Source organism: Vicia villosa, unplaced genomic scaffold (assembly GCF_029867415.1).
Source record: "Vicia villosa cultivar HV-30 ecotype Madison, WI unplaced genomic scaffold, Vvil1.0 ctg.003089F_1_1, whole genome shotgun sequence".
In the NCBI taxonomy this organism is placed as follows: domain Eukaryota; kingdom Viridiplantae; phylum Streptophyta; class Magnoliopsida; order Fabales; family Fabaceae; genus Vicia; species Vicia villosa.
Window position 1 is genome coordinate 36,397 of NW_026706110.1, and position 13,624 is coordinate 50,020.

The following is a 13,624-nucleotide window of genomic DNA, read 5'->3' on the forward strand; positions in this document are numbered from 1 at the left end:
TTGAGAACTTTGATTCATTTGACAAATGTAAACACAAATTTGAATTCAAAGTATTAATGGATCCAAATTCGACTTCACTTCTCAAAGAAACCTTGACTTCAATCCAATCTTCTAATCCATATCAACTTGTATGACAAGCGCCAGTAGCTGAAAGAATAGAACTAATAGAAGAGCAACCCTATGAGGAACCCTTGAAGAGAAAATATAATTTGAAGCACAGAAGAAGTGAAGATCACGGCATCTTGAATTCCGTCTTCAATTAATGGACCTAAATGAGCGCATGAACCCAAAACTTCTAATTCCTTTATTCGAGAAGCAGCTTCACGACTTTATTTGTTTGAGAAAGAATCAAAGTATTAATTTCAAGCAAATTTATTTGAATCCTTGATGAACCACCTAAATACTTGATCTCTTGAGAAGCCCTGAGTTTAATGAAGTTCATGACCAAATGCCTTGAGTTGAGAATGAGAAAACCCTAATCCAGAAAGACTTCAATGAAAGCAAAGCCACATAATCACACCTCAGATCCTCACATTTGGTAGGAAATTCCTTGCCATAAAAGTTCTTTCTTGCTAGTCTTTGATTGATACCAATGATATGCATGCATGGGTATGGATTATGACCTGAGTGATGTATGCAGATGAAATGAGAAGCCTAAACCAGTTAGAAATTAAAGGGTAGGACAAATTTGGGGTATGACAGCTGCCCCTATTTAATCATCTTAAACCTGAAGGTGAGGTTGGCGTTAGCCTTTCGAACATTCGAGGTAGAAGAAGATTAAATATCAAGACCTGAAATTTGTCCTGAAAAGATGGTGTAAGTGTTATCCTTATTTTTGTTTTTGTTTTGATATCTGCTGGGGAAAGAGAAATTTGTTTTTTTTCTGATGGAAGAATTTATGGTGAGTAATGGATTGAATGGGGATAACTTGTAACGTAGCCAAGGTGCCAATACAAGGTTCTCAATGGAAATGATTGTTGTATGAAACTGTGATTGAAAAGTATGGGTCCGACGGAATGATAGGATCTACTGACTCAGAAATGAAAAAAGATGAGGATAAGGTCAACGGACCTACGATCCACAGGAAATGAAAAAGATGAGGATAAGGTCAACGGACCTACGATCCACAGGAAATGGAAAAGATGAGGATAAGGTCAACGGACCTACGATCCAAAAGAAATGAAAAAAAGACGAGGATAAGGTCAACGGACCTACGATCCACAAGAATGAAAAAAGACGAGGATAAGGTCAACGGACCTACGATCCACAGGAAACGAAAAAGACGAGGATAAGGTTGACAGACCTACGATCCACAAGAAACGAAAAAGACGAGGATAAGGTTGACAGACCTACGATCCACGAGAATTGAAAAAGACGAGGATAAGGTCGACAGACCTACGATCCACAAGAATTGAAAAAGATGAGGATAAGGTTGACAGACCTACGATCCACAAGAATTGAAAAAGACGAGGATAAGGTTGACAGACCTACGATCCACGAGAATTGAAAAAGATGAGGATAAGGTTGACAGACCTACGATCCACAAGAATTGAAAAAGATGAGGATAAGGTTGACAGACCTACGATCCACGAGAATTGAAAAAGACGAGGATAAGGTTGACAGACCTACGATCCACGAGAATTGAAAAAGATGAGGATAAGGTTGACAGACCTACGATCCACGAGAATTGAAAAAGATGAGGATAAGGTTGACAGACCTACGATCCACAAGAATTGAAAAAGACGAGGATAAGGTTGACAGACCTACGATCCACAAGAATTGAAAAAGATGAGGATAAGGTTGACAGACCTACGATCCACGAGAATTGAAAAAGATGAGGATAAGGTTGACAGACCTACGATCCACGAGAATTGAAAAAGATGAGGATAAGGTTGACAGACCTACGATCCACAAGAATTGAAAAAGATGAGGATAAGGTTGACAGACCTACGATCCACAAGGAGATTATTGGAAACACTTAGGCTGGGGATTGAGAAAACTAAGTATCGGCACCGTGGGTGGAGGAGATTTGTAATGGAGTAGCAGATATCAATTAGAGTTTGTAAAGACAACTTTTTACGTGGGGAAGTATCTTCGTCTTGATTGGGGGATGATTTGCATTATCTGGCTTATGCTTTGTATGCATGTTTCACTTTTTCTATAGCGTAATGATCCGACTTTACGGATATGCTACGCTTTTTGAGGATGCAATGTTATATGCAATGAATACTATATGCAGAATGCCAAATAAAGGCATTAGTGATGTAAACACCAGGGAGAATCCCCTTAGTGTTAAGGACCACGTGGAGGTGCCAATAGATATTGGAATTTGATTTGTAGGATGCACCTTCTTTGACTTGAAGAAAAATTCTGACTTTTCACCATGTGCCACTGCTTGGAGGATTTTCAGCTTAAGGAGATTCCCTTGATTCACCATGTTGGGGATGAGAAATCTAGATAAGGAGCCTTGGTTAAGGAAGTAGGACGACTCCTAGGAGAAATAAACTCCTATGCTCGAGGAATGGAACAAACTCTTGGGGGAAATAGACTCCATGCTTGGGGAGAGACCAAGATTCTAGGAGAAATAAACTCCTATGATTAGGGAGAGGACAATAAAGATCAGAAGATCGTGCCCCAAGTTTCATGACCCATGAAGGAAATTGCCCCTGTGGATCCTTGGAGAGATTTGCCGAATCTCGACGTAACTGCTCCAGATTGGTTGAACTCAAGAGAGATTCCTCGACTTGATTGCCCCAGATTGATCAAAGCTTGAAGAGATTTATCGACATGATTGCCCCAGATTGATCAAAGCTTGAAGAGATTTATCGACATGATTGCCCCAGATTGGGTACATCTTATTAGAATCCTCAAGCCTTCGTTGTTTTGAAGTCAAACAAACATGGAAACAACTCTACCACGCTCAACGGAGTCTTCAAACTCTTCCCTTCAAGGTAATCAGGGAAAGCATCAACTATTCATGCCCAACAGAGTTCTTTAGAGAACCTTCCCCTTGATGGTCAGCATTTGGAATGATTAGCTTTTACTCCTCGGAGTTCTCAAGTCTCTTGTACTTTGATATGATCAAGTTGCTCACTGATTCTCATTCTTGAAAATTTCCTTGATGTTAAGCACATATTTGTATGCAAAAGAATGTTAATTCTAAGAATGATGATTCTAATGCAAAGTGTATGTTAGCCTTGAAGTTTTAAACTCTTTTATTGAAATGAGGTTGCGACCTCTTGTGAATGGATCACTAGTTGACACAACCTCGATTTTTTGCATATGGAAGATAAAGCAAACGTACGATACCAGCATGGATATGAGTCTCGCTTCATTGGGAGTCAGTTAAACGCTATCTCTTGGGAGTGTGCTTTCAAAATAACCCTACTTCAATTAGGACTTTTGAGGGTTGTAACTTGGCCAGGTTCACGGTTTTTTTAAAAAACAAAGGATTTTTAGGCTCGAAATTATTTGGTACCCACCCCCTTCATGATGTTCTCCATTCCTAGGTTCAATTAACTCGACATGAGTGTTCGTTCCTCACAAGGAATTTGGAATGGTTGAGGAATCAATGAGGTTTTTTGGACATGGCAGTCACTTCATCTTGCATTTTTGGTGTCTGATCACACGACTTTGTTCTTTTGATAAGGATTTTTATTTTGTAATCCTTATTTTTCGCTTCTGCTTTCCCTAACTTTTGCCTGGACAAATTCTCTTGAATTTTATTTTGGAGTCCAGCGGGATGCCCTAACTTTTGCCTAAGTCACTTATTTCAAGTTTTTGACTTAGCGGGCTTTCTTTTTTTTATTCACTTTTGAACAAGTCGTGTGATCTTGCGTTGCTCTCGATTTGTGGGAGGTGATTGTGACTGCCTCGTTTTTTGATTGATGAAGGATAACCATCGTTGTGTCGTCATCTCCTGACCTCTTGATAGAATAAGGATAATCATTGCGGTTTTGAAATTCCTCAACCTTTTGAAGGATAACCATTGTTGTATCCTTAGATGCACCTTTTGGTGAGTTTTGAACACTCGATCGAGTTAAATGGACACTACCCTGCCCCAGGGTTAAAATAAGGGTTTTTTTTTTTTATGATTAGAAAAAGAAACTCCTACTTCAAGGCTCAAAGGGGTTGACGAGGGTCTATCTCCCTTATATCTCCAGTGTTTGGGGATTTGAAACAATGCCTGTACATCCTCAGTAGGGTTTTATTCGAAAACACACGATTAGAGATTTTGCATTTTTTATTTTTCATCATTCTCCCTCAGCTTTTTGCATAAGCGAGCAATTAATAAAGTTGGTATCGTAATGCCAAAACATTTTACGAGTGATAACGAACGGATTACTTCAAGACAAACATAAACAATGTATTATGATTTTCATTCAGAAATTAACAAGTTTTTACATGCTATTGATGCTTAAACACACAAATGAAAAATTACAATGAGAATGCAGTAAGAAACTAAATGAGTGTCGTTGTTGAGGAGACTCGTCTCCGTCTGGACTTGCTGATCTCGAATACTTTCATCATTTCCTTCCAACCACTTCGGATTACTTCAAGAGAGAACTCCAACGAAGCCACCCATGAGTCGTAAGCTTTTTCTTTTTTCTTTTACTTTAGGGATTCGAGCAATGCGAGTGAGACAATGCTCAAGATAAGAGTAGGTCTTGCTTATCCCTCGTGCGGGAGCCCCAAGCATAGATGTTGTAGAAGTATCCATTATCGAAAGTGGAGGAACCTTGCATGGTCATCAAACTGAGAACTTGTGGTGAAGAAGACCTTGAGAATCAGGAGCATTGTGTAGAATACTCTTGATTACCACATGGAAGAAGATTCTGACGAAGTCACCCAAGAATTTGTAATGCTTTAGGGATTCGAGCAATGCGAGTGATGCAATGCTCAAGATAAGAGTGCGTCTTGCTTATCCCTCGTGCGGGAGCCCCAAGCATATTCATTGAAGAAGTATTTACCATTAAACATGGAGGAACCTTGTGTAGTCACCAAACTTAGAGAAGCTATTTGTTGCAAAGAGATCAAACACCAACTGAAACACCAACCTCCACGGATACAACTGAGCATAAGAACCTTGAGAATGAGAGATGTTTCTACAAAACATTCTTGATTACTACTTGAAAGAGATTCTGACAAAGTTGCTCGAGAATTTGTGGTGCTTTTATTATTATCATACCAACCAACTCAGACAAGGAAGTAGTTTTCAACCAAAATAGGGAATACTGAAGTGAGAATACGGAAATGAAGTGATGATTGCCAATGTTGAGGAGCCTTGACTCCATTTGGGCTTATTCTTCTTTTTTTTTTTTTTTTTTTTTGATACTTTCTGGAATACGGGCATTCACTTATGCGTGAACTCTTCGTTTTATGCGCAGGCCATTTGGAGTGAATGATATTACTTTGGAGTCAATGAGATCTTGGACTTTGTGTTTCAAAATACTACAATCCTCAGTTGAATGTCCAGATGTCCCAGAATGGTACTCACACCTTGCATTTAAGTCATATCCTTGAGGAATTGGTGTTGGAGGGGGCTTAAACTCCCTTAGTTGGACCAAAGAATCCTTGAGCAAATGAGAAAGCAGCTGACTATAGGTCATAGGAATTGGGTCAATTCTTCTTGGTGGTCTCCTTGGCATTTGTGGACCCTGCTGATGGCAATGATTCCAGTACCCATTCTGTTCAGGTGTCTTCCTCTTTTGACCTGGCTGTGAAACAAATGGAGACTGATGAGGTGGGAAACCTGGAACCCAAGATGGTGCATTATGCTTCTGATTTGAAGTAGATCTGACATAGAAGTATGAATCAACCTTTTCTTCCACCGCAATTGGAACCCCATTTCCTTGAACAAACATACCCTCAGGGGTGAACAAAATCACTTTTGAATCAATGAGATCTTGAACTTGATGTTTCAGTGCCCTACAATGCTCAACATCATGACCAGGCGCCCCAGAATGGAACTCACATCGAGCATTGGCATCAAAGTTGGGGGGAAGCTTTTCAGGCGTAGCCAATTCTCGTAGCTCAACCAACTGAAGCTCCAGCAAACGGGGAAGTAACTGAGCGTAAGGCATCGGGATAGGATTGAGAATTCTCTGAGGTATCTTAGGCTTTTTTCCACACATTTGGCCCCCTTGAAGAACAAATTGGCATGGAGGTAATGGCACATGGAGTTGAGAAGGAACTTCCTGAGGTATTCCATGAGTGGGAAGGGATCCTACTGAAGAGAAGGGATCAACAACTTCCGTTGCAGTAGTAGGAACAACATCCCCTTCCTTCCTTAATACCGTCTTCAGAACTTCCATGACCAAGCTCAATTGAGTCTTCAACTGACTATTCTCTTCTTTTAGTGCATCCTGATTATGGACCAAATCTTGCATCTCCAACATAAGATGACCCATTTGTTCCCTCATCTCGTCCATTTCCTCACGGAGTTGTTCCATAGTTGACTTCGGAGTCGCGGCGGTGGGAAGTCAAATTTGTTGTTGATCTGGAAATTTGAAGAGAAAGGGTCCCATAAGTCTTTGAAAGAACCATGAAATGCTTGATAGTATGAATGCATGTTTCATTTATGAGAGATCCTAAAGTCTTTTCACACACTTTCATTTTTCTTTTTTTGGAATCAAAGCTTCTCTTTTTTTTTTTTGTATAGAATATCTTTTCTTTTCTTTTTTGCTTCTCTATTTCCTTTTCTTTTACATATCTTTTCTTTTCTTTTCTTTTCTCTTTTTTTTGGAAATAGACTTTAGGATCTTTCATAAATGGAGTGGACAAAGCAATGATGTTATGCAATGCAAAAGCATGGGATCAACGGTCAATATAATCTTAGTAACCACTGTACAATCCTCTGAATAACTGATACAGGTCAAATGTCACAGGATCAAAGGTCCGACACCTTTTTGAATACCAGGAAAACAAATAGTCACCAACAGAACAGAATAGTCACCAACGGTACCTGTCATGTATATCCCACCCCACTCACAGGTGTAGTCTAGGTCAAGGTAGGTCAATGGCTTCCAGCGTTATCAGTTCTCCTGAAACACCATCATTGTCGCAAATACATGCCAACAACGGTATCTCATTTGAACCTCGACTGGTCGTGGGTCTCATGATCGCAATCAACAGAACCTGACATTCTGTTGGCGTCATGACTATCCACTCTATCCTAGGTATCCTATGTGTCACTCTGGCCTGGGTATTGGGCCTTTTACCTCATAAAACATCCCACCCAACCTGCAAAACAGAACAGAAGACCCCAAGGAACACAGAATATAATCCATATGCATGATGTGCAAACAGAAATAAACATGATATGCAAGCAGAAAAGTAAACATGCAAACATATATACAAGGTATAGACATAAAAACAAATAAACACCCAGTAAATAAACAAACAAACGCGGGCTAGGATCGACTCACTAAGGATGGACCAGCAACAGGTCTAGCAACCTCCCCAGCAGAGTCGCCAGCTGTCGCACGCTCGCGAAAAATGAACAGAGTCGCCACCAATATATTTATCCCATAAGGGAAAGGAATATCAGGAAACCTAACAAAGGAAGGAACAGGGTCTTGCGACCAGAGAATCAAGGTACGGGAGTCGGTTACGCAAGGGGAAGGTGTTAGCACCCCTCACGCCCATCGTACTCGATGGTATCCACCTACGTTTGTTTCTATCTAAAGGGTGTATATCATGTCTATGTCTAAATGCGAAATGAATGCAAAATGTAGGGAAAATAAAGAATTGTACTCGCACGGGCCCTACCCCGCTGCCTACGTATCCTTTTCAGGAATCAGAGTTACCGTAGCTCGGCTAAAGATTTTCTGTTTGTTTTTGTGTTTTTTAATTGGGCGGAGTCAACGTTCACGTTCTTGCATAAGGGAACACCTACGATGCGTACGAACGGAAATGACATTGCCCTTAGGTGCCTACGAGGCAAAAGAAAAAGGAATGATTGGTTTGTGTCTTTTAGGATAGATGAGTGATGAACAGTACCCAATACCGGGCCACTCACCACTTTCTCTACTTTGTTTTAGTCTGAACCATTGTTAGGTGTTTTGAAGTGTTTTTGGTTGTGTATTTTTTAAGGGGAGTTTACTTCACAATTCGAATCACATAAAATGTATAATGATCGAGAAGCAGATTAGGGAATGAATCCCACTCACTTCCATCCCATTATGTAATGTTTGAGAAACAGATTAGAGAATGAATCTCACTCATTTCTCTCCCATTAATTAATGTTTGAGAAACAGATTAGGGAATGAATCCCACTCGTTTCTCTCCCATTAAGTAGTGACCGAGAAACAGATTAGGGAATGGATCCCACTCGCTTCTATGTCACTAAGTGATTGAGAAATAGATTAGGGAATGAATCCCACTCATTTCTCTATCACTTTCTTAATGTGATTCGCATCTTCCGTTTATTAATGTTTTAAAGAGTTGAAAAGAAAAAGAATGCAAAAGGGAACTAGATCTAACATTCTAATCTATGTTATTCTAATCTACAAATGGCCCTAAGGTCGAGGATAACTATCCTATCTCAATTCCCCTTAACAAAGAAGGAAGAGTCTACGGGAACATGACAAGCAATAGTAAGGAATAAGCAACATCAAAGCAAGAAATGAGAGGCTAAGCACGGAAACAAGAGAGGAAAGCCCCAAGTCAGTAGCAAAACAAGGGATTGAATGTCCCAAATCAAATACAAAAGCACCACGGTATCACACAAAAATATCCACAAGAAGTTACCAAAGTATCGCATGCATCATTACTTACCAATTAGCGGGCAAACATCAATTAATCAAAACAAAAGCAAGTAAACACAATGAGCTAGGCCTCAAGTCAGTATCAAACTCAATCATCTAGTTCTAATATCCTATGTTACTCTATATTAGTCAATTAGCATGAAGCAATACAAAACTCTAACCAAAACTAGACAACACTAGGTTAATACTAGCTAAGCGGTTTCAAATTGTGAATGAAGTTAGAAACATGCAATCAAATGGTACAAGTCAGTAGCAAATAGCCTATACTAGATGCCTAAACAACCACAAAGTCATGCCAAGAAGTTTCACACAAAATTACGGGTCATTTGTACAAGTTACGGTGCAATCGTCAACCAAAAACAAGTTATTTACATGTAAGAAAGAAAAATCAAGTAAAATAGGAAAGCATGATCTAAAATTTTCAATTCCAGGTCTTAGGACCTCTAAACATCCCTAATTATATGTACAAAAAGGAATCAACATTATTGCGTGAATGCATTTCAATTTGAGAGCACAAACGTCACAAGCATCTATTAGAAACGCATGTTAATCGAGTCAAACAACACTAACCAAATACCAATCAAAACAAAGAATTAGGAATTCATTTTTTATACACAACATCATGGGTTAGTCTACAGAAATCATACAAAAATTGGTAATTAAATTCTAGTCCTAAGGTACTAAACGAAATTGCTTTACAAAATCTATCGAAACGTGAAGGAGGATGAACATATATGAAGAAAGGATTTATTAAAAATAGCAAAATAAAATCTAAAAATATGCAAAAAAACTACAATTATGTACACACACAATCCTACTTAAAATCTATTTTTATTTATTTTTTATTGCATAAGAAAATGATTTTCCAAACAGAAATTCAGAGAAGAAACAATTTCAAATAAAAGTAAAAATCTGTCTAATGGGGAGTGTGTTAGTAAAAAGCTGTAAGGAACTAGATCTTTGCTAATGGTGCATTTGGGCCTTGTCTGGGGGGTGGAAATAGCGGTTTCACGTGGCCCATGCAGAATGTTCACTATCAGATCAAGTTTTTATTATATTTATTTTTTATCAGGTTTTTATTACAACAGAAATTAACAATTAATAAAAAAAAAGAAAAGAAAAAGGATTGCAATAGAGAATTGGGGATTAGGGATTACTGAGTGTGGCGATTGGAATTCTCAACGTATCTTCTTCCTCGCTCTCATTCGCGAACGGCGGCGGAATGATCTCCACTTCTCCGATGAACTCAGAAACCGCTCTCCGCCTCTTCGATTCAATTCTCAGGCTCTCGTCTCAATCTCGTCTCCGATGTGTGTTGAAGGTGGTACAAAGGCGATTCAAGCGATGATTCGATGATGATGATGCTGTTGGAGACGAATCGAGCGAAATTGTTACAGGTTAGCCATTATGTTCTCTTTTTCTCATTTCTGTTACGACTTAATCTCTTCTTCTCTTTTTGATTTGTTCTTCTTCTTCTATCTTCTATTCCGTGCGCGGTTTCTTCTGTTGTTGTTGAATTATTGCGTGAGAGTGAGTGAGGTTTGGGAGAATGTGAGCTCGTAGTCGTGTGGCGTGAGAGCTGAGGGATGATGGTTGAAGATGATTGGTGAGAGGTTGAAGATTGAAGGTTCTTTGTTGATTTTCTGTGTAGAGTGATGAATGAAGATTTGTTGAACGATTGAAGGTGGTTGATGGATAGTGAAGAAGATGAATGATGAAGGTTCAGAAAGAGAGAGAGGTTGAAGATGAGAGTGGATCTGTGATGGTGATGGTGAAGGGTAGAAATGAGCGTGTAACTTGTGATTGAAGGTGGTGGATCAGTTATATAGAGATGGAGGTTCTGAGATTCAGTTAGAGAGCGAGGATGATTGAGGGCCTTTGGATTAGAGAGAATCGGTTGGGAGATGGAGGGTGAAGATTGAGTAGGTTTTTTCTGTTATTTGTTAGTTATTGATTCAGTTAGTGAATTGGTTGAGTTTGTAACAAACTGTTAGGAAAGTTAGTTTGAAGTTGGTTACAAGGCGGTTAGTAGAGGTTTGAATTTCTGTTATGTGTTACTCATGAAGGTAGTTATGGTTGGTTAGAACCCTGTTAGGAGTGTGGAGATTGGAAGTTAGTTACAGTTAGTTAGAAGTTTGGACAGTTAGGAAATTAACAGTTAGAAGTTGGGTGTGAAGAGTAAGGCTGACAGTTAGTTGAATTTTGTTATGGCTGAATGTGTGTAGGTTAAATGTGAGTTAACTGGCAGGTTTTGATATGTTTTTTGACTGACCATGAAATACGTGAACTTGACTTGAGATGGATGCGAGCTGAATGTGTCTCTTTTATGTGGATGACAGGTACCTTAAGTCGGGATGGCACACGGTTTAGAAACAAGAATCACTTGGTCAAAGCAATAGGTTTTGCAGTATGGAGCTGTTTGGTTTTTCATGACTGTCACATAACTTGTCTTTTTATTCTTTATTTCTTTTAGTATGGATCTGAATTGGTTATATTTGTGTTATGAGTGTGTGCAGGATTTGATGCTGAACTGTTGTGATTCTGTTTGGGAAAGTGGTTATGCAGGTTGCTTTTAACAAGTGAAGAAATGGCTGCAAGTTGGTGGTAAGTAATATGTATGCAGGGGCTGATTTTGAAATGCTATTTTTTGGTTAGAAGTTAGGATGAATTAGTTTGAAAATGATACGAAATGAGACTGTTTTGGTTTAGTTTGCAAAACTGTTTTGAATGAAGATAGTTGTGTGATATGGTTTGAATGTTGCAGGATTGAGATTTGGCTTCGGTTGCGTTTCGTGTAGCATTATGAAGGTTTGTGTGGAATGGGGTACGGCTTGGAGCTTTGAGGAAAAGGTTTACAAGATGGAACAAGAGATAGAATCAAGACTTTAGAACAATTTTGTATTTGAAAGGTGTAATGTGTAATTGAAATTGGATGAATGTATAGACATTTGGATCTTCTGAACTTTTGTAATGGATGAGAACCTTGGGACAATTTTTGTAATCTTGTAAATTTTCCTTTATGAATGACTTTGAATCCTTGAATTTATCTCTTGACTTTGTGGGCATCTCAACGATGTTTCTTCTGATTTTACCTCTAGATCTCAATGACATGAAGAGTGAATGAAACATGGATAATACTTGAATGAGCTTGAATCGGATGTTGAACTTTTCTTCAAGTAATAAAGCCTTTGCAACTATTCCGAATTCCTTCCACTTTATCTTCTAGTCTTATACGTTTGAGAACTTTGATTCATTTGACAAATGTAAACACAAATTTGAATTCAAAGTATTAATGGATCCAAATTCGACTTCACTTCTCAAAGAAACCTTGACTTCAATCCAATCTTCTAATCCATATCAACTTGTATGACAAGCGCCAGTAGCTGAAAGAATAGAACTAATAGAAGAGCAACCCTATGAGGAACCCTTGAAGAGAAAATATAATTTGAAGCACAGAAGAAGTGAAGATCACGGCATCTTGAATTCCGTCTTCAATTAATGGACCTAAATGAGCGCATGAACCCAAAACTTCTAATTCCTTTATTCGAGAAGCAGCTTCACGACTTTATTTGTTTGAGAAAGAATCAAAGTATTAATTTCAAGCAAATTTATTTGAATCCTTGATGAACCACCTAAATACTTGATCTCTTGAGAAGCCCTGAGTTTAATGAAGTTCATGACCAAATGCCTTGAGTTGAGAATGAGAAAACCCTAATCCAGAAAGACTTCAATGAAAGCAAAGCCACATAATCACACCTCAGATCCTCACATTTGGTAGGAAATTCCTTGCCATAAAAGTTCTTTCTTGCTAGTCTTTGATTGATACCAATGATATGCATACATGGGTATGGATTATGACCTGAGTGATGTATGCAGATGAAATGAGAAGCCTAAACCAGTTAGAAATTAAAGGGTAGGACAAATTTGGGGTATGACAATACCGCACGCATCCATGTGTACAACTGGGGAGCGACTACACTGGCGTACAACTACCATATACTCGGAGATAGATGCTTGTGGAAGACAAGGACTGTGACTGGCAGTTGTTCCCTCTTAGTGGTAACAATCTTATATTTATACGATGTATTATTTTGGTGTACTATATTCCATGAGCTTAATTGATATACACTGTCAGTGTAAATTTTTTTATACCATCATTAAATTCTGAACATCCAATTGTATTACTTTAAAAGAAGTTAAAATAAGAGTCAAATCTTTTATACTTATCAATGGTTGTGATTGACTGACAGTGTAAAAAAAATTTACACTGTCAGTGCATGTCAATTAAATTCATATTCCATTACCTTTAAATTACACTACTTTGATGTACTATAATTTGATGGTTTATTTTTGTTAAAGATATTGAAATTTAGAAGTAAAATGGAATTGATTTAAAAATATAATCGCGGAACATTTGAAAAACACATGACGAATATTTTTCAAAACTAAACTAGTAACAAACCCGTGCTGCCGCACGGGTAATATTGATATGTTTTGTTAATTCATGGAAAAAACTAATTAATTTAATAAGTCGATGATAAAAACACGTTATATTTCAGACGCAAAAACGGTAAACCAAGAAATTTGAAATTGATAAAGTCAAATCATTACAATAGGAGTGTTAAAGTCAGCACACTTGTTTTTGCATATGAATTTGACTGAGATTATAAAATATGTAACAAAGGCTAATAAAATAAAACATCTTTGCAACATGAATCTCCAAAATCAAGACTTTGTTTGGACCTGAAATAGCAAGGAAATCAAAACAAATTATATATGGGAGATGTACCGAACAACAATAAGGCCTATTATTATGTTAACGGCATAATAAGCTTCTATTTATAAAAGCACACCTT

The 13,624-nt window shown here is 38.2% G+C and overlaps 1 long non-coding RNA gene across 2 annotated transcripts; it reads left to right on the forward strand.

The window, feature by feature from the left end:
* Positions 1-9,890: 9,890 nt before the first annotated feature.
* On the forward strand, positions 9,891-11,788 carry LOC131640385 (uncharacterized). 2 transcript variants are annotated; one of them, XR_009295243.1, is made up of 4 exons: positions 9,891-10,165; positions 11,108-11,175; positions 11,285-11,372; positions 11,533-11,788. It is a non-coding gene; the product is annotated as an uncharacterized LOC131640385 (long non-coding RNA). The 2 variants fall into 2 exon arrangements; XR_009295242.1 differs by having other exon boundaries at positions 11,108-11,372.
* Positions 11,789-13,624: the final 1,836 nt, after the last annotated feature.